Genomic DNA, 24628 nt, shown 5'->3' with positions numbered 1-24628 from the left:
AATATCATCATACTGTGAATCTTTCAAGCAATAAGTAGAAAATTGACTAAATTTGCAGTGCATCTGATTTAAAACAAAACCAGCTGTCAAAAACATTAGCAACCATTCTCTGTACGTTTTCATTCTTTCCTGCAATAAGGCCAGATGCAGATCAAGCATCAATTGCATTTGCATGTAATTCATGGGTAGAAGGGCGTACATATTGACCAGCTCCTGCCTAATCAATACAGACAAACCCTTCCACTTTAGCCTCCGGCACTCTAAGATCAGCTCAGCTTGGATGAGGACTCCCATTTAAACAGCCCGGGCTGAGCCATGCGCCAATCGAGGACAGTGGATCAGGCCAGCACAGAGCACGTGGCAGAATACTTGGGGCCAGAGCATGTGCTGATGTCAGCCAGAATGACACAGAGAGGTTCAGCAGTGAGCTGGGATGTGTGTATGTATGTGTGTGTGTGTGTGTGTGCACGTGCATTACAAAGAGAGAGAGAGAGAAACAGAGAGAAAGAGAAAGGAATGAGGACATAATGGAGTGCTACAGCAGACAGGAAGTATAAGCTTATGTGTGTCTAGAAGAATATAAAAGAAGCACTACTGTCCTTTTGGTGGAATTTGGCTTTACATCAAGAACCAAAATGAATGAGGTGTTAAGATAAAGTAAAAAGGACTGCTTATATTGCTTTATATTCTTACTGCTGAATTACTATGTCACATACAATATTAATTTTACATTTCATTGAAATAATGTTAAATATTTATATACCAAAGCTGACACACATAAGTGGTTATAAGACTGTTTTCTTCTACAAAAGGAGAGCAATGACCAAAATGAATAGAAGATTTTTAAAAAAAGGGCATCCACAGTTGGTTTCCTCAGCGTACTATTCATCCTTGATATAAATATGTGAAACTGAATTAACTGAATTAACCTAAATCTTCTTGGATATAAGAAGTTATTTTGTGCTATACTGTAACCTCTTACCTTCTCGAAACCCTGCTATCCATGCAGACAGTCTTGCTCCAACTTTACTTGAGGCTTCCCTGAAACTCGACATAACAGAAACCACCTTATCACGTCCGGGCCCCAGCCAAAGACATATCCTGACCCCAGCCACCTGGACAAAAGAGTGACATTGACCTTTCAGAGCAACACGCTCTCCGAGCCTAGCTCCCCTTTTGCCTGTCCCATCTAAGCCTCTCCCCCTACAACCCCCTCCTATTCTGTCATCCTAACATTCATAATAGACCCAGCTATTAGTCAGCCCCTGGCTTTTTTAACCTGTTGCCTTCTGACATCTATTTCATTGACGCTGGGGAGGGGGTGGGGGGGGCATGGGAGGTAGGAGGTCAACAGCTGATCAGTACACTGCTGAGGCAGAACTCTACAGATGACCTCCGACCCCGGCCAGCATCTCTGATTGGGCAGCAGGCCAATAGGAGGCAGGGCAGCCTCCCCTGTTGCCATGGTGACCAGCCGTAATGAAGCACAGATGGCACGGCAGGGGGTGGAGTGGGAGGAGAGAGCAATAGAGTGAAAGAGAGCGGGTGAGAGAGAGAGAGAGAGAGAGAGAGAGAGAGAGAGAGAGGGAGAGAACATGCGGACAATGGAGGATGAAGAATGCAAGGAGAGAGCGAACAAGGAGGACAAAAGGCGGTGTTGGGCAGCAGAGGGCGTAAGCGTACAGGATGGTGGTGGGGGGTCATGTGCAGTAGGGGTACGGGGTGGGGGGCTTGTGCAGTAGTGGTACGGGGTGGGGGGGGGGGTGCATATTTGTAGCACACCATGACAGCCAGCAGCCGCTGTGCTTTGTGCAGAAAAGCATCACAGTGAGCAAGACGCATGAATGCTCTGTGCAGTTTCCGCAATGGCGTTTTACTCGCAGAGTCAAGGAGCAAAAAAGTAAGCCTGGGCTTTTTATCATTAGTGCAATTTCATAAAGAGCCTTTTTGAAAACAGACCAGTATTGTCACTGATGTAAATGTACCCCCTTACACAAATGCCAGGCTGTAAAACTGCACCACTCTGAACAGATCAATTGAACACTGTAACAGGAGTACAGGAGTTAATTTAGGCATTCACTAATATCAATAATATAATAGTGCAAGGCATTATTATAATAATGTTAATAATGTTAATAACTGCTTGGACACACTGACTTTACAACACAGAAAACAGAATTCTGAAGTGTGGCCTTAAGAAGATATGAAAAGACAGTAGGTTCAAATGCAAGCAGAGTGTGTTATTATGCAGACATTAGGCGGGGTGGGAGGTGGAAGCTCAGATAGGGCTATCGTCATCTGGAGCCAGCCTGCCATGAAGGAACAAATCACACCCATATGCTTCCGTGCCCATCCTGGACTCCTTGGGGGTCCGCTCCCCCTCTCTTCCACATCCCTGAGGAGCAGGTGGACCACTGCGGCCCCTGCCTGCATGTATGTGCAAGCACGCTCATGTGAAAATGGCATCAGTGTTTGGCCCTGAAATCAGCATTGCTGACTAAAATGAAACAGATTTGGCATGATGACCATGGAAATTAGCATTTTGAATGCATCAAAGATCAAAATAAAACCTGTCCTGGAGCTTTTCTCCAGAAGTTCTTCTGCTTGTCAGTAGAATGTTCATGTGTTTAAAGAGCCCCTGCATCCCCTGAGGTGGTGGTTGACCTGTTACCAGACATGTCGTGCCAAAAGGACAAGCACGCTCCGATGGCAGCCATCAGTCACCACAATTGAACCCCTGCACACGACTTACCATGAACCCACACTGAGGCAGAGGAAACAGTCCAGGTCATCTCATCAATACTTAACCACACAGAGCCCCAGTGGCTGCTTGTCCATGGGGCATTCCAGGATTCACGTGCACCTGTATAGCATCCAAGATGTTTGCAAGAACAAAGGAAGCAGACTGAAAGCAATAAAACAGTTGTAGTCCAGTGGTAAAGGTACTTGATAAGGTAATCAGATGGTTGCCAGTTCAAGCCCCACCACTGCCAAGTTGCCATTGTTGGGTCCCTGAGCAAGACCCTTAATGGTAGATTGCATCTCAAAAAGATGACATGTCTGCTCTTGGTAGGAGGGAGGGGAGGCTGCAGCTGCTCTGCCCTTCCTCTGTTTGGCCAGGTTCTGTGGGAGCAGTAATGTGGATTTCACTGTGTCAAGCATTGCACTGCACCACAGGGACAGGAAGGGAGACTCCTGGAAGCTCAGGAAGAAGACCTGATCTGCTTTGTACTCTCTCAGTTGTCTCAAACAGAGAGAAATGAGCCCAATGCAAATGGCTGCCAGGAGCAGAGTTAGCCTTGGACTTTAGGAACATAAAACATTTGAACCCTCTCTGGTCTGGACATTCTAGGATCAATTCTTTGCCTGGAAGATCAGCACATCAGTACTGGAGACATTACCCAAGAATTCTTTGGTAATAACTCTTCTTTGAGTAAACGTCCAAGTTATTTCAACCAAGTTGAAGACTAGTGGCAAGTCACCACCTGCGCAGCTTCCTGTTCTGCAGAAGACAGCAGAGAGGCAGAGAGAGAATGACTAATGGAATACCTTTTGATATTCTTCTTATGATGCTTTTGGTGCCTGCTTCAGTCATTTGTGAGTAAGCGAAAACAGCCGATAGGGTGTGCCCACGTTGTTGCCCTGCCGCATACCTGTGGTAGAGAATGCCAAGGAGATTTATAATGCTGCTTGCATGCCAGCATCAAAAATTGGCACCTTCTTCCCATAGCCTTTTTTGTACAACCAATCTCTTAGGAAACACACTAATCCTAATCATCTTTCGCTCTACCCAACATCTTCACAATGGTGTAATTTCAATCAATGCTACGTTCATCCTGATCCATGTGAGAGATCCAGCTCAGTAACATTGTGGGAATAACTGCTCGCTTCTCAGAAGTGGGGCATGAATAGTTCCTGGCAACTGAATTGTGCTGATTTGGTGTCAACACATGATCGCTGGGTTTCCTAAGCCATCAAAGATGAGAGGCTTTGGGCTTCGACTGCACAATCATACTTGCTCACCAACAGATATGAGGACAACTTGGCAGGATATCGATACAGTTGAAAGCCGCAATATTGGACTTCCATGGCCACCTCTGACAGTGAACTGATTTGAGAAACACATATCAGCTTTCATCAGTTCAAGGACATCCGATTCTAGTTTGTTTGTCCATCCTTATATAAGGCTAGCACAAAGTTAGTTAGATAAGTGAGCTTATTCAGCTCTTAGATCATAGCCTATGTAATCTAAAGGTTTAAGAAGCACAGTCCAGTAGAAAAACAGTATGATCTGCCAGCAGCCTAGAAACTAAAACAAATCGAGGTCATCAGTCTTGGCTAGGCATTAGTCATTTCTGTTAGCTAGTCATTTCAAGTTCTTTCTTGATCTCCTGGGTGACTACTGCCATTCAAAACATCTCGTCTGTATTTCTGGCCAATCCCACCAGGCCTTTGCATCCAGCAGAGCCTTGTGCTATTAGGTATTTCAGTAAATACTTTTGTACTTCAGTCAAAAATGATGGTGTAGCTAACAATAATAGGCTAGCAGAAGCTATGTAGGCTGTTTGTTAGTAATGCTAACAAGCATTATTCCTTTAGAGAGGTACCACCTCTTTGTCCTTCTACATGGGATTCTAAAACTGGCTCCTTATATCATTGCATTGCTAGCCTACTTATTCAAAATCAATAGAATACAGACCTGGTGGCTAAGCTGTAGCACAGGGTTTATATTAAGGAAGACAAAGTAGGTAGTCCAATTTAAGTTTCAGGACATCACAGCAATATCACAGCAATTATAGCAACAAGAAATTCTGCAAAGAACATTCATCATGGCAGTTAGCAGTTCAATGTAGTGCCGGTTCATGGGAGGATGTGGCTAACACACTACCTGCACCACTTCAGCATGTCCTGTCTGACCTGCATGAGGGAAGAGGAAAAATCATATAGTGCATATCAAATACTGACAATCATTTAGTACCTCTGTTGAGAAGTTGCACCTGACATGAGAGCAGATCGCCCTTGCTTTAATACCAATCTCAAATATAAGTCAAGAACACCTGGCCAGGTCTTGGATAAGCATGGAATAGGTAACCCTCTCCAACACCAGAGGTCAGGATATGTGTGTCGGGGCCAAACTGAACAGGAGAAATGTCTCATCCCGATGAGGTCATTGGGGGCAAAATAACCTTGTTCTGACACCCAACTCCCAGAGAACATCAGAGAACTGATTAACTTTACATGCCTTTTGACCTTTTCACCAGGGGGCATATAAGGCCAGTCGATTTTTACTACACTGAATATGACTGCTGACAGCTTTTCTACTGACCCTTGCCATTTCAGCACAGTTGTAGAAATAACTGCTACCCCACTGAACCTGAAATATGACAGACAAAAACACTACTCTGAAAACCATACATGGTGCTTTCCTCCACAGTCATTGGAAAGGGTTCAAACAAGAATCAATTAGATCAAAATTACTCATTATGAGTTAACAAGCATCAGTGATCCCCATTTTCTTATCTTGGAGCATGGACAGCAATGCATTAGACAGTAAATATCAAAGAAATATAACAGCAGCATAATATATAAGCATTGGCAAAGTAATTATGAGGCTTTCTTGGATTTAAAGGAGGATTCAGACTGGGACACAGCCATTAGCAAAAGCAGGAGAGGAAGGGTAGAATTAGGTCAAGCAGACAAAGGACATACTTCCTGCATAGTACCATGCTCCCTCCCTGCCTCTCTTTCCCCCTCGCTCTCTCTTCAGAGCAGTGTTTTTGTGATCCAGCTATTAAAGTTTCAACCAAGCACAGAAGCACCTACTCCAATCAAACCCGCTCTAGGCTATACTCACTGATTAGGGAGAGCATTGCAGTTCTCAGTGTGTGTGTGCACACATGCTTACGTGTGTGTGCATGAATGTTTAAATGTGTGTTTTCATTTGAATGATTCAGCAGGCTTCGAGGGACCACTTCCTCTTCACTGCACTGTGCAGGTTTTCCTTACAGAAGAATACATTATATTATTACTAAATTACTCTGAAACAAATTATAGGTGTATAACCAGTACAATAAAACAGCTGTGAAATCCTTGTGATTAATAAGTTTTCCCAAGCATGAAAACAGGAGTCCTTTGCTAAATCTATTATCTGGCTTAAGTTATTTTCCAAAAGATATGCACTTGTTTATCCTCTGCCTGGGCCTTATGGGAACCAGCTTCCTTCAGTATCCTTCAGTATCAGTATTTGGCAAATCCATGTTGTCATGATATTAGAAAAGTAATAAAGCCCTCACCTTTGGGGTTGCTTTCATTACCAAGCAGTACAGTAGTGTGGCATTAAAATGTGACAAAAGGTGAACTATATCAAACACACTGCCATTTTCCACAGAATCAAAATTATGCGTATGTGGCAGGTTTGTTCAGATACACACAGCATCCAGTCACCAAAAGATCAAGATGCAGGTTCTGACACATCAAATATAAATAGATCTGATTTTATTTTATGTGTTTGAATGTATGATTGTTCAGTACTAGGCCAGAGCTGATAATTAACATGTCTACATACTCCTGTTTGCTGATCATCAAAGCCAACAAATATTTTTAGGTTTTGGTTTTTATAAGAGAATTTCCTTTGGATCAAATTCTCTGAAAGGGAGCAGATGATTTTATGCATGCTGTGTGATATTATTTTGGAGCCACTATTAAAATGGAAATTTTCTACTCTCATGCTAAATCTCAATGTTTGCATGCCATGGACATGTTGACCAATCTAGCAGTAAAACAATGGGATCGATGTAATTCATGTCTAAAAGCCCTGCTGCATTGCCCTCGAACCGCTCTTTGCATGTTGGCTTATGGAAGAGTAATGAACCCAGTGAACTCCAACCTCTATCTCCAACTCGTCATCGTCACTCTCACTCTCTTCCCAATTTTTCTCTCCCCTTTGTGTTTCCCCCCTCCTTCCCTCCGCTGTCTCTCCACTCAGCTTCCTCCCCCTCCATCTCTTGTTTCAACTCACTCTCTCTTTCTCTCTCTCTCCTTTACTCCCTCATCTTTCCACCTCTTTTTTCCTTTCTCTCAACCTTCCCCACCCCCCGATCCAGTCTCTCAGCAGGATGTGTTCAGGGTGAGCTGAAGGACGATCATATTTGCCGCAGCTCATGACAGCAGAGCGTGCTAAAGGCTGGAGCCGTTCCGCTTTTTGTGCTGAGCATCTGATCCTAAGCCAGAGCAGCTTAGCTTCAGCTGTGATCCATGAGATGAGGGGGGAAAAAACAGGAAGGAAGAGCTGACCCAAGAGCATTCATCGAGAAGAGAAACGCAGCACGCCCCTACACCACAACAGCTGCTTCGACGCAATGCAGCGCGCACACACATTTTCAGCAATGAAAACAGCGTTCATGTTTCACACACGGCTCTCCAAAAGGGGAAAAAATATGGAAAACATAATAAACAACCATCTCTACTCTGTTATAATGAGAGGTCACACATGTGCATGTGCAAATCCAGATCACATTCTTCCTTTGTATAACAGAGGACTGCAAAAAAAAAAAAAAAAACTCAGATGATAAAGAAGCCATGATAAATCTTTAACCAAGGAGACTAAAACATAAATTCCTGAACTGCTCAGCTTTGAAATCTCAGAATGTGCAATCATTTGTGCTGTTTTAGGTTTGCCTTAAGACTGTAGCCCTTAAGCCCTACCTGACAGAGGCTCCTGCACAGGAGGCTTACCATGCAGCAGTAAGAAGGAAACAGGGAGAGAGAGAGACAGGGGTGACTGTATGTCTTACTATAAACTAATGCTATATATGTGTCTAAGTCTATCAAACATCACATCTCAAAAATACATAAATGATAGCTGTGGCTAATAGGATGAGTTTTGGCCAATGTTTTGAACAATATCCAAAAAAATATTAACTAAAAAATAAACACAATTTCATATACATATATGTAAATCCTTGATTTTTCTCTTTAGGTTCATGTTTGCTAATGAAAAAGCAAAAGGCACAAATAAATAAGTTAACAAATAAAAGCACAAACCTGCCAGATTTATAAGGTAGAAATACTTTTTGAATGCATAGTCATTTCAGCACTGGTGAGTGGACAGCTCCCTCAGTGCTGTCTTCTTCTTCAGTATCAGTTTCACCAACAGACTTCTAGCAAACAAACTCACCCCTAAGAAATCAGTAAAACTCAATCTCCTAAGAACTGCATGCATTTTCTATTTAAAAGACTGACAGCTGGCACAAATGTGTTTGGGGGGGTAACAAAAAAAAAATCATAGCCTGGTACTAAGTGTAACTTGGGCAGACTCAATTTAACACAGCATAGAGGGAAGTCATTAGAGTAATTTGCTCAATGAGGAATCACTGTGTGTGAGCTAGCGCTGCAGCTACACAAAGGGAAAGGCAGCGAGATCAAAGGACAATCCTGTCAGGCTCCCCCAGTGCTGAGCAGCATTGCAAATGTGCTCAACTTTAGCGCTGATCGAGCATGAGCCAAGATACAATACTGCTTAATTGTTTTATACCTGCACAAGTGTGCCAAAACGTTCAATAAATCCCTCTCATTTTTCATGACTTTTATGTTCTATCTATCTATCTATCTATCTATCTATCTATCTATCTATCTATCTATCTATCTATCTATCTATCTATCTATCTATCTATCTATCTATCTATCTATCTATCTATCTATCTATCTATCTATCTATCTATCTATCTATCTATCTAACACACCCCTGTGTGCATATGCACATGTAAGCCTCTCAGATCATCAGGTTTACGTCCACAACACGCTGACCTCCAGTTTCTTTCACGCACTATTGCCTGTTTGCCAGCTCTATAAAGAAATGTGGCTGCACTCTGAGTCTAATGTTCCAAATCCTAAATCCCAGCAGCAAAGTGGGATATGGCAAGAGAGTTGTATCTAAAAATAATAACGTAGCAGCTGGTAAAACCCAGGCAAATCCGCCTGTGTTAAAAAAGCCTATCTGTATTATTATTATTATTATTATGTTTACAGAAGTGATGATGATGGGGTTTTGCTACGGAAAGCTGACACATCCCCCTCCACACAGCCCACCCCTGCAGAAAATTACAAATCTGTATGACTGCTATAAGGATTTCAAGGAGGCATCTTTTTCCCTTGTTAAATCTGAATTTCCCTTGTTAAATCTGAATGCTGGAAGAAGCCACGGACGTTGTCGGCTCCCTAAACTCCCTTTGCTTAGGTATTCTACTGCATGTGCACTGGGCTCTGTACTAGTGTGTCCTGGCTTTCACAGAACATCAAATCAAGCAAATCTAAACACATTGAATCCCTTGTGATGGGGAGCTTGCTGATGAGGAGGGGTACTTAAACAGGTGCCTAATGTGACGCACTATGATTGAAGCCAAAGGACATCCATGCCAACATCTTAAAGTCATTTCAGCATGAAGGCCTTACCAAGAAATGCATAATTTATGAAGCACGACACCGCTCATTGCATGCTGATGTGGTTTGGGGAGGGCAAGGGGTTCTACAAGACTTTTTTATGATAGTCAGGATGCTGCTGTGGTATGGTGATGAGCCTTTCACATGTCAAACTAGGTGTCATGGCCTACTGGTGCAGACCTCCTCATAGGTCATGTTAGGGGTGTAGCCACCAGAGTAGCCCACCTGGATGGAGTAGACCCCCTTCTGCAGCCAGAATTTCAGATCTGTACCCCAGAAACATCCCATACCTGCAGAATAAAGCCAAGATGTTACAGTGCTTTTTCTTTTTTTATATCGCTTCTGAAATAGTGTTAAAACACATTTGTCCATTTAAAGCTGGGTTAATATTTAGTTAATCATTCCCAATACTTCAGAACCACATGCTGTCATATACATACTAACTCAAAACGTTTTTGATAGGTGCGTGTATATGGTGTCAGCCATAGGCGGAGTGAGTAGTTGGCTTCTGGAGATCAACGTTTCCTCAAAGGCAAACACAAATCTAAATAGAACTTTTCTTAGTTTTTTGTTTTTTTTCATATTTCAACTTTGTATCATTTCCCCTCTGTATCTCCCCTCTGACTGGACCAGCAAATTAGTGGAGCAAAATCCTATTACTGGGGAAATAACACCACATATAAGTCCACCCTAACATTGTTGTTATTGTCCTGTCTATGTTGTTTCACTTCACCTCAGTAAGCAAGCTTGCTAGTAGCTAATATTTTATAATATTTTTCAAAAGGAGTCAATTCAGCCACCATTAACAGAATATGGTCCAGTTTCAGCAACATCAGTATCAATCAGTGAACTGCAGAAAGATGTTTCAGGTTTGTGAATCTGGAGCTGTACCACCCCCCAAAGACTAAGTCATTTTCTCTGTTTTTGCATATTTTCTTGAATTCAGTTTATTGGTTCTTACTTATAGCATGATACCATGTTTCATATCAAAATGCTCAGACCAATCTGGGGAATGGCAGCACCATCCTGTTAGCGCTGACGTCGTGTTTATCTGTGGGGCAGGCACAAAAAAACAAAGCACTGGATGCACCGTTACCTTGGTGGCATGACTTCATAACATGCATGTCCCTGGACTAGGGCCAAATCACAAGGCATGTATTTGAGAGTGTGAGTTTGATGTTGGGGCTCCAGCAGGGAGACGATTTCAGCCATTTCACCCTACAGCCAAGATCAAGTAATAGCCATGCTATATGTTGGGGAATGGAGTGCTACAGCCTTTTCTCTCTCTGACACTTAAGTCCACGTTAAAGGCAATGATCTACATTCTTCAAGTACACTCAGACTCTCAGCCATGCTAGATGGCTAGTCATCTTCTGTCTTTCCTTCTCAAATCAAGTGATACTGTCAGATGACAGGAGAGACATAGGGTCAGTGAAAATTATGGTAAATTGTGAGGAGACAGACAAACAGAGACCTGGGAACTGGAGGGAAGAAGAGAAAAAGAAATTTACCTGTGCAAGAATACATCTAAGAGAAAGACAATTGCTGATCCACTTATGCTGCCTGTTCACATGTGTTGCTAAGCAGCTGCAAACACTCCAATCAACCCACAGTGATGGCAGGATGACTGCGTTTGTGTGTGTCAGGGCCAATACCACCTTTCTGGAATAATGTGTATTAGTGGGACACTTGAACATGTATCGCTGATACAGACAGACTGAGGTGGCAGAGTGCCTAGCATAGACTAGAATAAAATGAGGGCAGTGAGTTCAACATCTGGGCACAGCTGAGCTGCTCTTGAGAGCAGGCATGCATGCGTCACCATGGCAGCCAGGCATGCCGATACAGCCAGCTGACTATCAAGCAATCTGCATCACATGCAGTAAGACATCCACGTTCGCACCATTCACACAAGCACTTACAAAGCAGCACTTGGTTGGCAACTCCATTCTCTACCAATATCAGCTTCTTGCATCCAAGTGAAGGTTGTTTTGCACAACCGCCCTCTTTATACCATGCCTGTGTCTTGTGTTCTGCACAGGCTCTCATGAGGGGCTTGGAACGAATGGAGTCTCCCTCCATAAAGAGGTATTATGCGCTTTGATTGACTTTTGTACCCATCATTTGATGCTCGTATCTCATAAGCCTGCACCACAATATAGCATATTATTTATACATTAGTGTTGCCATGCAAGGTCAGGCGTGTTCTAGATAAAAGGATTCTTGAACCCAGGCTGTGTTATATAAAGGAGTAACTAAATTGCCAGTAAAGCAGCATAAGGCCCTCATCCTGGCTTTGTCTCGATTAAACCCCTCCATTTTAGAACTGAAATGGCACTCAAACAATGTAGCGAACAGGGAGGCTTTCTGTGGAGGCCAGCACTGGACTAATTTAATCTGTGTAAGTGGGCTGAGGAGAAAGCATTAGAACAGACTTCACTAAATCACTTTTACATCCCCACTGTCAGATTTGACACCTTATGTCCTATGCAGCCTCACACAGGCAGATGTGAGCCTTGGGAAATGTTTTTTCTTTCTCCACCCCTCAGCTCCCAACACCCAATTTGCCTTACACGAGTGTCCAGATACATCTTTTGTATTCTACAAGGCTCCAAAAGGGTGCTAGCAACTCACGAGGCTTTCATGTTTGAGAGTGAGAATTAAGGCACAAGTAATGCTTATGGTGCTTGGTCCAGTCTGAGCAACCCAGAGCCCCCAAACTGTAATGCCAGGTGAGCAGGACTGAGGCTTACACTTCAGCCTTCCAGGGTGAGTGAAGTGAGCTGCCTGCTTCCCAGGCTGTGCTAGAGAGCACTCTATTACTCTTCCACCTCTGCTCCTTCTCCCTAATGGCCCCCACTCGTTGCACTTGAGCTGGCGGCTCAGTGCTTTTGGCAAGAGAGTCACACCTTAGCCCATATTCAACCCATCAAAGCATCAGCATTCAGCACCCTCCCCACCCCCACCTCCAAGGCTACCTGCACACGATCTGCTGTTTGACAGGTAGGTGACTAGAACCAGAGGAAAGAGTTCTCAGCCAGCACAATGGTGCACCCCTGTTCAGGTGTTTGGAGGTTTTTGGGGGGTTTTTTCAAAAAAAAAAAAATGTTGTCAGCACTTCCAAATAAATTATAAGATCTTTCTGACATATGCCAACTATACTCAACCATTTCCCATCCTAACCTTTCTAATAAAAAAAACTGTGTTATTTGAGATACTGTGACCTTCAAAAAATAGTACATTACATAGCCTGTCTGCTTGTACTTTTCACACAAAATGAAAGATTCAATGAATTCTTAAGCAGTATATCTATTCCTAAATATTTACATGCAACTTTCCTATATCTGGTATGTATGTACACCTCTAGAGCATGCTGACCCATAAGTGAGTTTACTTCTGAACTGCTCAATATATCAAAAAGCAGGGGCTTGGGGAGAGATCTGACCAGGAATAGCAGGAAATCAGGAGAGGATCCTCAGTGCTGTGCTATGTATTCTCAACTCGTGATCGGTGGAATAGAGCAGCAGTATTGGGTCCCCATTCCTGTACCGTTACTAATGCCCACCTACCACAGCCCTCCACTTTCATTATCTTTAAACAGAGGAGGTAATTGCTGCCTTTTGGGAACAACACAGTCACATTCATTAAAGGTTGGACACCCCCACCCCCACCCCCACCCCCACCCCCCAAGATAAACAATCTAAATGTAAATGTCAGTAGGCAAAGACAATGAGTCATGACAGAATATTAATGACTCAAATTGGTGCGTGGCATGCTGCGCTCTAGGCATGAGATATAGGGGGAGAGGGGGAATACTGAAAAGACATAGGGGAGAGAGGGAATACTGAAAAGACATAGGGGAGAGAGGGAATACTGAAAAGACAAAGGGGGAGAGGGGGAATACTAAAAAGAAATACAGGAGGGTGTCCTCTCCCACCTGCCTAACTGGACACTGACTCCACCCATGTCCATGTCCAACAGCACTTCCTGTCATCTATGCTCCTGGAAGGGTATGGTTCTACGTCCTCACTGATATTCATAACATATGCATAATCATGACCCCATCAGCCTAGCCTATTTCCTATGTTGGACATCACTCACATTCTGCCTTTCTTTTATTGTTTCAACAACGCTTTCAAAAACTGACATGAACTTGGGAAGAATTGTCACACAAACAAAAGACACAATGAAACTTTATTAATCTCAATTAATCATTATCTTCAGGATGAGTCATTTCCAACTACATTTTTGATGACCACTAACATTTGTTTACCAATTACCCATTTTTTTCCCCAGTAAATAGACATTTGAGCAGTGGAGAATAGTATTTTTCACTCCAGATATGATGAATAATATTGCATAAAAACAGAACAGAATTTTGCTTTAAATAGGCAATTAGTTTCAGTATTTTGAATAACAATCTACTGAAAACTGCATAGTGATCAAAGGATATTTGGATTGAGATGTGCTGCTATGTAGCATGTCATGGTTTCACAATCTTGTGCACAGCTCATAATGACTGAAGCTATACTTCAACCAAGTGACAGATAATGGGGCATGAGTGGGAGAGGGGAACACCATACATCAGGTCGTATGAAGCAGGGCCATTATAGCCTGCTGCTACCCCCACCCCCACGCTCCCCAAAATGGATATTTCTTGTCATTCTGCAACAGCACTGACTGGTTTGAGGATGACTAAGTAGCTTGACTTAGAGCCCACACTGGAGAAGCCCAAAAAATCTGTCAGAATAATGAGGAGAATCACTGGCGGATCCATATCGGCACAGGCATTTACGTTGCCAGGGCCGACAACTTACCCCACCATCCCTTCTTCCAACCTCCCATACCCTCACTCCCCATCTCCCACCCCTTGCAATATTGCATTGTAGTGCTGCTGTTCAGGCTTACATGCTGTTGCATTAGCCAGGCAAGGAAATTAACATGCATTTTAAGGCAACAAAGTTTTCTATGTGAGAGATAACACCAAATCACTTATATTGAGAGGTACTGATTCTGAGTTAGAACCATGGGGAGTAAAGAGACAACAGCCTATAATTGGGATGCCAACACTATTCTTAGAGATCTGCCAGAGAGAGAGTTTATTTCTAACTCTAAATGTCTAATGTTTTGCTGGTTCCTAATATAATAAGACTGGAAACTAAACTAAATCAAAAAGGTTTAGAGCTTAACTTTGCAGAGCAGTAACACTTTTACCAGTCATCTTGACTCTGCTATACCAGTTTATAGAGAGTGGACAGTGCCCTTACCTATAAATAAAGTAGGTAAGGGCAGTGATCCTTATGGACTACTGAAGAGAGACATAATTAGATCATTTTAAAGGGCATCCTACTACATCTGAAATTCAAATTAAGTGGTCTGAGCCAAGTACCAGACAAACTGAACCATTTTTCTTTATTCCCTTGGGGTACAGAGTTATTCTTTTTTCCTGTAATTAATATATGTTCTTTGTATATAGAATTATATGTTCTTCTTTAATAAATACAGTATTACAACCTGTGTCACATCACTAGCAAGGTGGCTAAGTATGCAGGCAGATATTACTAAAGCTCAAATCACAGCAACTCTAACAGAAAACTGCATGGGCCTTCCTCACTAGCCCCTGGGTGGAGGAACAGAAGAGAGGCTTCCATGCATAAAACATTTGCTGCTGACTGTTCAATTTCAGGAATCCCTTGTTGGATTGATGCCAAACTAGACAGCAAGAGCAGTGATTTCAACATCACAGTCTGCTCTAGGTACACAGCTAAGCATATCAACTAATACACCACTACTTTAATAAATCTGGCCCAAATGCTTATTCCTATCAGAATAGTAAGACTTTTATTGCATGCTCAACAGCTGAGAAGCCAGCTGATGTCCATCACTGTAACCACCTGAGAACATCTCACACGTCCCTCACTGTAACCACCTGAGAACAGCTTACACATGCCCCTCACTATAGCAACCTGAGAACAGCTAGCACACATTCCTTACTCTACCCACCTGAAAACAGCTAACACATGTCCATCACTATAACCACATGAGAACCACCTTTTTTCTATTAGACAACACTTCATTTGTAATATACAGTCATTTTGAGACTAGCACAAATTTTGGTTTTCACAAAGTTTGCTGCTTCAGTTTTTATAGTGCCAATTTGCACTGACTCTAGATTGTGAAGAGTGATGACATGAAGTGCAATTAATTGCAAAGTCATTCCTTGCCATAAAAATGAACTTAATTACAAAAATTACTGCATTCCAGCCACTGTATTCCAGCCCTGCCACAAAATGGCCTGCTAACATCATTTCAGTGATCATCTTCTTAGCTCAGGAGAAAGTGTTAACGAGGACAAGGCAGCTGAGCTCTGTCATGCTGATTAGAAGAGTAGCCTGGTTGCTTTAAAAGGGTGGTTGTACTTGAAGTTAACCATGGTTACCTCCAAGGAAACATGTGCAGTCATTATTGCATTGCATCAAAAGGGCTTCACAGGCAAGGACATTGCTGCTTGTAAGATAATACCTAAATCAGCCATTTATCTAATCATCAAGAACTTCAAGGAGAGAGGTTCAATTGCAGTGAAGGCTTCAGGGCACCCAAGAAAGTCAAGAAAGTGCCAGAACCATCTTCACTTCTCACCAAGAAAAACATCAAGGACAGAGTGACATTCTGCAGGAAGTATAGGGATTGGACTGCAGAGGACTTTATCCAAGTTATTTTCTCTGAAACCCCCTTTTGGACAAATGACAAATGGACAAATGATTGTCCATAGAAGAAAAGGTGAGCACTACCATGAGTCCTGTGTCATGCAAACAGTGAGGCATCCTGAGACCATTCATGTGTGGGTTTGCTCAAAGTTTTGCCTAAGAACACTTCCATGAATAAGGTATGTTATCAAAACATCTTCCAAGAGCAACTTCTCCTAACAATCCAGGAGCAATTTGGTGATGAACAAGGCTTTTTCCAGCACCATGTCACAAGGCAAAAGTGATGAACAAAATATTGAAATTTTGGGTCCATGGCCAGGGAACACTCCAGATCTCAATCCCATTGATGACCTGCGAATCCTCAAAACGAGCGAGGACAACAAAAAACTGTGATCAACTCCAAACACTGATTAGGCAAGAATGGGTTGCCATCAGTCAAAATTCTTCCCCAGAAGCTGATATCCAGCATGCCAAGGTGAATTGTAAAAGTCTTTAAAAAGGGTCAACACTGTAAATATGTAAAAGTCTTTGCTTAAACTGGGTGTATTTGTCAATAAAAGGTTTTTAAAAACCTATGAAAAGTTTATAATTGTACTTCACTATACCATATAAACATCTGACAAAAGGATCACAAGTTATCCTCCAACTTGTTAAGGTGAGCCAAGTGCATGACCCCACTAGGCTGACAAATGCATGTAAGCCTTATGACTGTTGATAACTGCTCACCTGACAAACCTGACATACATCTGACTGGTCTCTGCCTTGGAAAGTTCAGCTGATACATTTACGGAATTTGGCAGACACTCTTATCCAGAGCGACTTACAAAAGTGCTTTGTCATTTACTCATTTGAATGGATCCAGCCAGTACAGTAGGTAAGAGTTCAAGATACCGTTGGACTAGAATACTGTTGAAATACAGAGATCAATGCTGATTTCTAGAAATGCAAAACACATAAGCTCTATACAAAACAACAATAAGTGCAATAAACAATACCTTACAATAAGTACTAGAGTTTCCGTTACTCAACATAGGTGCAGGATCAGTGGTCATTTAAATATTCCACAAATAGATGGGTCTTCACTCTGCGTTTGAAGACTGCATGGGACTCTGCTGTCAGGACAGCCAGTGGACTACAACATCATGTTTTGTTTTTTTAACAAAGGAAGTGTTGAGCAGAAATGCAGTGTCAGCTGAGAAAGCGCCCCTGCAGACAAGAAGGAGTCATCCATATTAAATACGTGCAACACCTAAACTTCACAGAAGCCAGGACTCATTGATTACTCTGCGGTGGCTTTGCTGGGAACAGGAAAATGTGGTAAAACTCCCTGTAACACACTCCGTGCCATCCCAGGAACTGCGCTGGGCTGCCAGCTACAAGTGCCAGCATCCAGCATTTCACTCTGGAATTGACAAACATACAAACAAAAAGGCTAAAAGAAAAAAACAATTTGATGGATATTATTTTCTGAAGCTGAAAATAAAGGCTTAAAGAAAGACAAGCTGAAAATCATTTTACTCGAAGGCAGGGGATTGGTTCAAGAAAAGTGCCGGAGAGAGAATGCGTAGTCCAAGCTTAAGAAGAGCAACTTCAAAGAGTATTCTTAAGAATGTGAAGGAGGTGTGGGCTAAGGGAGGAGGTGTAGAACAGGCCATGTTCACTGCAGCACTCACTGCTTTTGTCTTACTCCTTCTCCTCCAATAGCCCTTCTGGGGTTGAACAGGCATGTTAAAGGCGATTGGGACAACTCGTACATAGGGCTCAGGATGGCTACGGCGTCGCGTGCTCTGGCCGATATGCTGTCTCTGCTCTGCACCACTTTTCCTCCCTCCCTACAGATTACCCAGACCCATGAGGCCTGGGAGTCGCCATTCCCGGACAGCCAGCAGACAGGCTCAGGCACCTGAGGAGCTAGTTGCTGCACTACTCCCACCCCCACGCTTGGATCTCCCTCCTCCCTTCCCCCTTACCACTCGCCGGCTGCACCTCTCCAGACTGACAGTGATGAATGAGCGCGCTGGGCTAGCGTCTGGGGCGGCCTGATTGTAGCGGCCTCCATCCTCTCTAATAACAGACCCGCGGCCGTCATCAGCCGCACCGCTTCTTCCCCGCAATCGTTAGTGCCATTACGGCTATTGTGAGTCATAATGGCAATTATCTTAGCAGAGTGCGAGTTCGTCCAGCACTGGGAGTCGGCCGCGGCGCTTTTAAAGTGCCGCTGCGAAGCCTTGCAAGCACCAAACACAAACAGCAAGTAAACGCTAGGAGAAATTAGACACAATTAGCTTAGCCGCTGTGCTTCTCCTTCTGTGGTTTTGTCAGCAGGCACGAATTTAGGAAGAGATGCGACGCGAGGTTCATCATGAGATCATGACAATAGCATTCAGCAGAGACGTAACCTTCTCCAGCACTCGCGGGAAGGAAAGTGTGCACGTATCAACTACCAGCAATGACAGGAAGAGTAATTGTTTTTTGCCTGGGAAAAATTCCCAGGCTAGGTGGGAGAGCTGTAAAGGTATTCTGAGCAATGGCGCGTAGCCTGCTCAACCTCATTTGCCTATGCGAGAGTACTTTATTGCACTCAAGCACGTTTCGGTGTTAGGTGGCGTTTGATGCCATCAGCCACATCTCATCTCTCATTCACACAGACGCACATCGATACTTCCCTAACCACCCCTTTGCTTCAGTTACTTAGAAGCCAAAGAGACTGGCACAAACAGTTCGCCTATGAGCAGTCCACAAACACCTGTGGCGCTAAAAATAAAAACCCAAGTGAGGCCCTGACTGGCTTATAGAATTGCAGGCTATATGAGAAAGCACTGGAGGTGCTGTATATCCATTCATGTCTTAGCAGTGTGACTTCCAATACCACAAGCGAAAATCTGGCTCATAAACAGATCAATTTTGTCTCACACCAGTTCAGTCCAACAATTTACTAAATACAGACCCAGTCTAATCAGGCAGTATCTCTTCTAGAACACATAAAATAGAAAATGAAATATACACGAGAGATGGTATGGTTTTAGGTATTCAAAGGAAGGCTACATGTGCCTGGGTTGGAGACTGTCACTTAGGAGGGTTAAACGGGTGCTCTGGCTACTATGCCAGGGAGCTGGCTCTTTGGTCTATGTTTACCTCCTGTCAGACAGGTTCATGTCCTGGGTAGGGTGGCTGCCTTTAGCCTTTGTTACATTACTGAAGACACTATATAAAATCAAAAGAAATGTCTGTCTCAGCAATGAATTTCCAAATGACAGTTGTTCTTTTGTTTCTGTGAGTTGACATATTTCTGTAACAGTGAATCTTTTTTTCTTGTGATCTTGTTGCGTTATACTGTCTATAGCATATCCAATACCTTGAGTGTGCAAAACTAAAGTATGGCACCCATTTTCAAGCACTGCTAAAGTAATGATGGTGAAACACTGGCTATAAGGACAGCCATGCTTACATCACTAGATACAGTAGATGCCACTGAATACTGTGGGATATCTTATTTGTGCTGTGCCAGATTAAAACATACTCCCTAAAAAACCAAGCACCACCCAAACAAATCAGAACACAGCATAGCAAACTGCAGGCCAATCTTCCCAGCCATCTAGCAGTTGTATCTCATATGCACCAGTGATAATGTCTGGACCTCTGGGAGGATTAGTCATTTTTAGTCAATAGCTAAACTCAATAAAAACAATATATTCAGTCAGTCGAAATGTCTCCTCTTAAACTTAGAATGTAGATAAACAAAATGTCTCAGCCTTGATTAAAGAGCTTCTAATTATGAATAGAAGATTTCACAGTATGGACCAACTGAATTGGCATCAACAAGCTACCATAACTAAAGCTGGGGTCATTTACCATCCAAGACCAAGATACTGGAAATAACTCTAAAAAGGTATTGTATAGATACTTAAACAGGCATCCAAACAGATGAACCTCTGCAGAGCCAAGAACAACTGATTCCACTTCAGTACTTGGAAGAGTGGTCAAAGACCCCTAAAACCATGGGCATGGACCCAGTGTTTAGAGAAGTCCCAGAAGCTGCTATCATCAGAGCTCAGCTCACTAACGTAGTCACATATCTCTCTACTGCAGCCATCTTAATCACTGCAGTGACATCAAAAAGCAAAGCTGGCTGGATGGGCTAAAATGAGCTGGATTCAAACTATGGTTTCCATTTCCATTCTACAATGGATATTGCTAAATAGTGCCAGACATAAGCATAAAACATCCATTCACCTTCCTAAAAGGAAGCTTTATTTGGCCAGGCAGTGCTTAGTTCAGATAGTTTTTTTGCCAGGAAAAAGAGTGTCTATTACGCACACTTAATGTGTACTTACCACATCTACATTAAGTTACATCATATTTGTTTGAATAAACATACAATATTATTATTCCAGATGTTTATTATTATTATTATTATTATTATTATTATTTAAAAGTACACAATATAAAAACATTAGAGAAATGCTGACACATCCATCAAAGTGCTGACACATCCATTAAAGTAGGCATGGTCTAATATATGCATATAGTTTAATAACAATATGAGGGGTTTCATTAGCTTTAATGTAGGCAGTGAAATCAAAAGACTTTATTCCCTTAACCTTGGCTGTTTGCTTCTCTTAAACTAAACTAAAGTTTAACCACAAAGTGGGTTCAAGCCAAAAAAAAAAAAAAAATGAAAATCCAAAATACATTAGCACTTATTTGTCACACTGGCTTAAAAAATAATTAAAAAATAAAGATCTTATATGATCATGTTTTAGCATTTTAGCAATTAAAACTACCCTTTCTGTCTTTGATGTCAATGAATCTCTCCTTCTGCATGAAAAAACTAAAAAAAAAAAAGTTTTTAAAAATACTAGTTCCAGCCCCTTATTGATGGTCATCTAGGGAAGAGAACACTCTGATAGTTAAGGGAGCAATAAATGAGTTTGAGGATAGAGACGTGGAGCCACTCTTCCTCCCACCACATCTGCAGGACTGAAGTAGGCTTGCTCCTCCCCAAGAGAACTCCTGTCCAGTCTGACAGAGGACCCCAATGATGTTTACCGTGAATCCAATTTAGAAAGCCAGCAGGAGTCTAAAAGACCTAGCATCTAATGCATGCTTTGTTTTTACTCAAGGTCAAGAGTCCATTTTGAATGCTCAAAGCTTTACTTGTCTCTTTCTATCACTAACCAAGTGAGCAAGCGTAGCAAATTAGCTTTGCTGCTTTCAATACCAGACACTCCTAATGGCTGATACATTTAGCTGTTTGTAAACGGAGTGCATTACGTGAGATTGGGCTCAGCTAGTTTCTGCATACAAATTTAACCATGAGTTCAAGACATCTTAAAATGAACTGAAGGAAAGAAAAAAAATTTTTTTTAAATCTTTTGGAGGGATATTTTGCTGAAGACACCATTTTGAATGACCTGAATGCCATGTGTCAAATTCTGTTCTTCTCCTTGTCATGTTAATAAAGTATCATTACTCCATCTGGGTTGTGCTGATGGTTTGCCTTTCATAAGAGGCCGACAGGTCATTCTTCAGTTTGGCCCTGCTGAGGAGCAGCAGTGCCTATTGTTGGACCAACAGCCTCTTTGAGTGACACATGAGACCCACCGATGATGGACAAGTGGCAGGGCTTCAGAGTATCTCCACTCTGCCCTGTCTGGTCAGGTGGTATGCATTGCTCCCGTCGGTGCTTCTCTTTGTTTGTACCTCATAGTCTGGCGGAGCTTCCTCACCACATCTACCTCAATCAGTGCACGAAAAGAGCCATTATGAACTGCAAATGCAGGAGGACTTGTGCACGCTGGAGGCTTTCACTTAACAAAAGGGTGCGGCCAAAGTGGGGGTGTATTTGGCCTGAGTTAAGGGGTTGAGCGCTTGTGGAGATGGGGCCAGTGGGATGGGGGTGGGGGTTGTTGCCCTCTCTCTAGCAGGTGACCTCACAATACTGTGGCCCTTAGTAGCTCAATTTGACAACGGCTGCCGTGAAAGAGGACTGTGAAAAGACTCAATGCACTAGGGCAATTACCCATCCAGAAAGCCAAGATCCATCTCCCAGCATCTCCAAAGACACAACTCCTATTCATCTTGCACTACATACCACTATGCTTTTGTGCCTGGCTTGGGGTAAATTCTTTGTGATAACAATGACCTGGTACATTTGTCTAAGTACATTGTTGGACTTAGTAAGGCCTCGTGAAAAGAGGGGCACATAAGGGACATTTAATTGATGCTGCTGTCTCTGACCTCCTCAGGGTTCCTCAATTACAGCACTTACTGTAGATGCCTGCAAGGTTGAAGGGACCTCAGCTCACAAAAAGAAAAGACGAATAAACAATTCCAGGGTTAAAACAATGAAAGATCTTTACTCATACTCATACAACATCAAACAAAGTATTTTACTAATATTTTGATGTTGCCTTGCATAATCTGGTAATAAAATGTGCACCAATGTTGTTACAAGTGTGTGGAATAAAGCTAGGGCTCATTAAAAAAAAATAAAATAAAATAAAGAAACATTTAAAAATTCATAATACCCTGAAAAGCTAAGCTGCTTCAGATATAAACATAGTGTAGCTTCAAAAAAAAAACAAAAAAACAACCAACCAAAAAAAAAACAAAACTTAAGACCTTTCAAGTGAAGCTCACTGTGAAGAACAAATAAGAGCTTTCAAAAATGCCTGACAGAATCCTCAGAACCAACTCTCAGCCTCAGCTGTTTACATTGCTCAAAAGCTTTCACTTCAGATCAAGCGTCAAAATATTTTAAATACTGCAAAGCTAAGATGAAAGATTAAGCCAGTTTGCTTATATATTGGCCTGATACTTATGCAATTGCAATACCCACTCACCACTACATTTGGCACAGCCATCTTACAGGTGCATTTTATGAGAGCATACTGTAGGCCACTAACAATTTATCAGTTATTCTCAATGCTGATAATCACTGGTCAGTTTCCTACCGTATTTGATCTGGATGGCTGACAATTATCAGAACATCAGTAAAACTGAGATTGCAATGGATGCTGTGCTGGTAATAAGAGTGTCAGGTACAGCAGGGTACCTGGAGTGCTTCCATGTTTCAGTGTCACTCTCACACTGAAACTGGTCTACCACCCAAAACTATCCAGCATTGTGGTATGGTACCAAATTGTTCAACACAAAATGTTCTTTACTACAGATGGCCTATAGTCTACACACAGCTTTTTGCTGTTAATGTTTCATTAATGTTTCCTAGCCATTAAGAATCAATAGAATCAATTGGCAACCAAACAGACTATGACTGCTGCTAGACAGCAATACTAAAGACATTAGTCATCATCATGCTTGCACATTAACACAGCAGCTAAAAGGTGGGCATAAGAAAAATGTGATTCAGAGGCCTGTGCTGCTCAGGCAGAAACGAATGAGCCTTGGGCTCCACCCAGCAATCAAGAGCTCGATAAGTAATAACCGTTCACCTTGGCCAGTTCCAGGCCATTACACCAGCACTGATGATGACTCAGTGGACACTGCTGAAGCAGCAATCACCGACAGATTGCTGAAGGATCACAGTGATGGAGGAGAAGAAAGAGAGATGTGTGTGGGAGGGTTTATATATGCGTGGGGGGGGGGGGGTACAGAGTGAGGGAGAAAATGAAAAGGATGAAAAACTAGTAAGACATAAAGGGGGATAGAATGAAGTGGGAATTAGAACGGGAGAAAAGTGTTATGTGAAAGGGATGGAAAGGCTGGTACAGGTATACACATGCGTACAATCTCATTTCATCAGTTTCTTTCTTAACACATTTTCAATGGTTGAAATGGTTCAGCCGTCTCATACACAGTGCAGGTGTGTGAGCACCTTTCTGTAATTGTAGTGTTAGTCATCTCCTATCTAGCTTCCTATCGCTTTTTTTTTTCTCCTAGAATCTCAGCTAGCATTACACATACTCAGCTTCCCATGCACTTATAAGACCTCGTTCATGTCTCATATAGAATGCTGAGAGTGGGTAAATACATAAACTGACTTGAGAATGTCTACAGAAACATATTTCTGGCACATAAAAGACACCAGGACTTGGACTCTCCTATTATGTCAGGTCATTTTGAGTTATTCAAAAGGGACGGAGGTCGGAGTCTTCCCTAAAGTAAACCTATACAGGATGTTTTGCAATGATCAAATGATCCAAGTGGTAAGTGAAGAAAGAGCGAAACACTGACTAGCAGACTCAGTCAGAGAACCTTAAGGCGCCCCACTGGTAGCCAGATGCTGGTGATAACGTAATACAACATACGTAACAAAACATTAACTTTGCTGGTAGAGAGAAAAGTAGCTCGGGCTAGTTAGGTTTACGCGCATGAAAATCACGCTGCCTTCCGTATCTTGGCGTTTTTGTATCCCTTTCCGACAAGCACCTAAATCGTAGGGGTTTGTTCATGGCTCTCTTATTGTTTGGTTCGCCACTTGTGTTGTCTAGCTCGGGCGACGTTGCGGTGTTTAGAATGAG

General features: G+C 42.4%; 1 long non-coding RNA gene across 1 annotated transcript in view; it reads right to left on the bottom strand.

Moving 5' to 3' along the window:
- The window catches only part of LOC145651168 (uncharacterized), an 87395-nt gene that overhangs the window by 53696 nt on the left and 9071 nt on the right, over positions 1-24628 (bottom strand). The window contains exon 2 of the long non-coding RNA XR_014116936.1: positions 983-1115. This is a non-coding gene — a long non-coding RNA (uncharacterized LOC145651168). The remainder of the gene's footprint in view (positions 1-982; positions 1116-24628) is intronic.

The sequence above is a fragment of the Electrophorus electricus genome, chromosome 2 (genome assembly GCF_041902795.1).
Source record: "Electrophorus electricus isolate QZ-2024a chromosome 2, ASM4190279v1, whole genome shotgun sequence".
Classification (NCBI taxonomy): domain Eukaryota; kingdom Metazoa; phylum Chordata; class Actinopteri; order Gymnotiformes; family Gymnotidae; genus Electrophorus; species Electrophorus electricus.
Note: the sequence above shows the minus strand (reverse complement) of the source record. Positions and strands in the feature narration are given on the sequence as shown.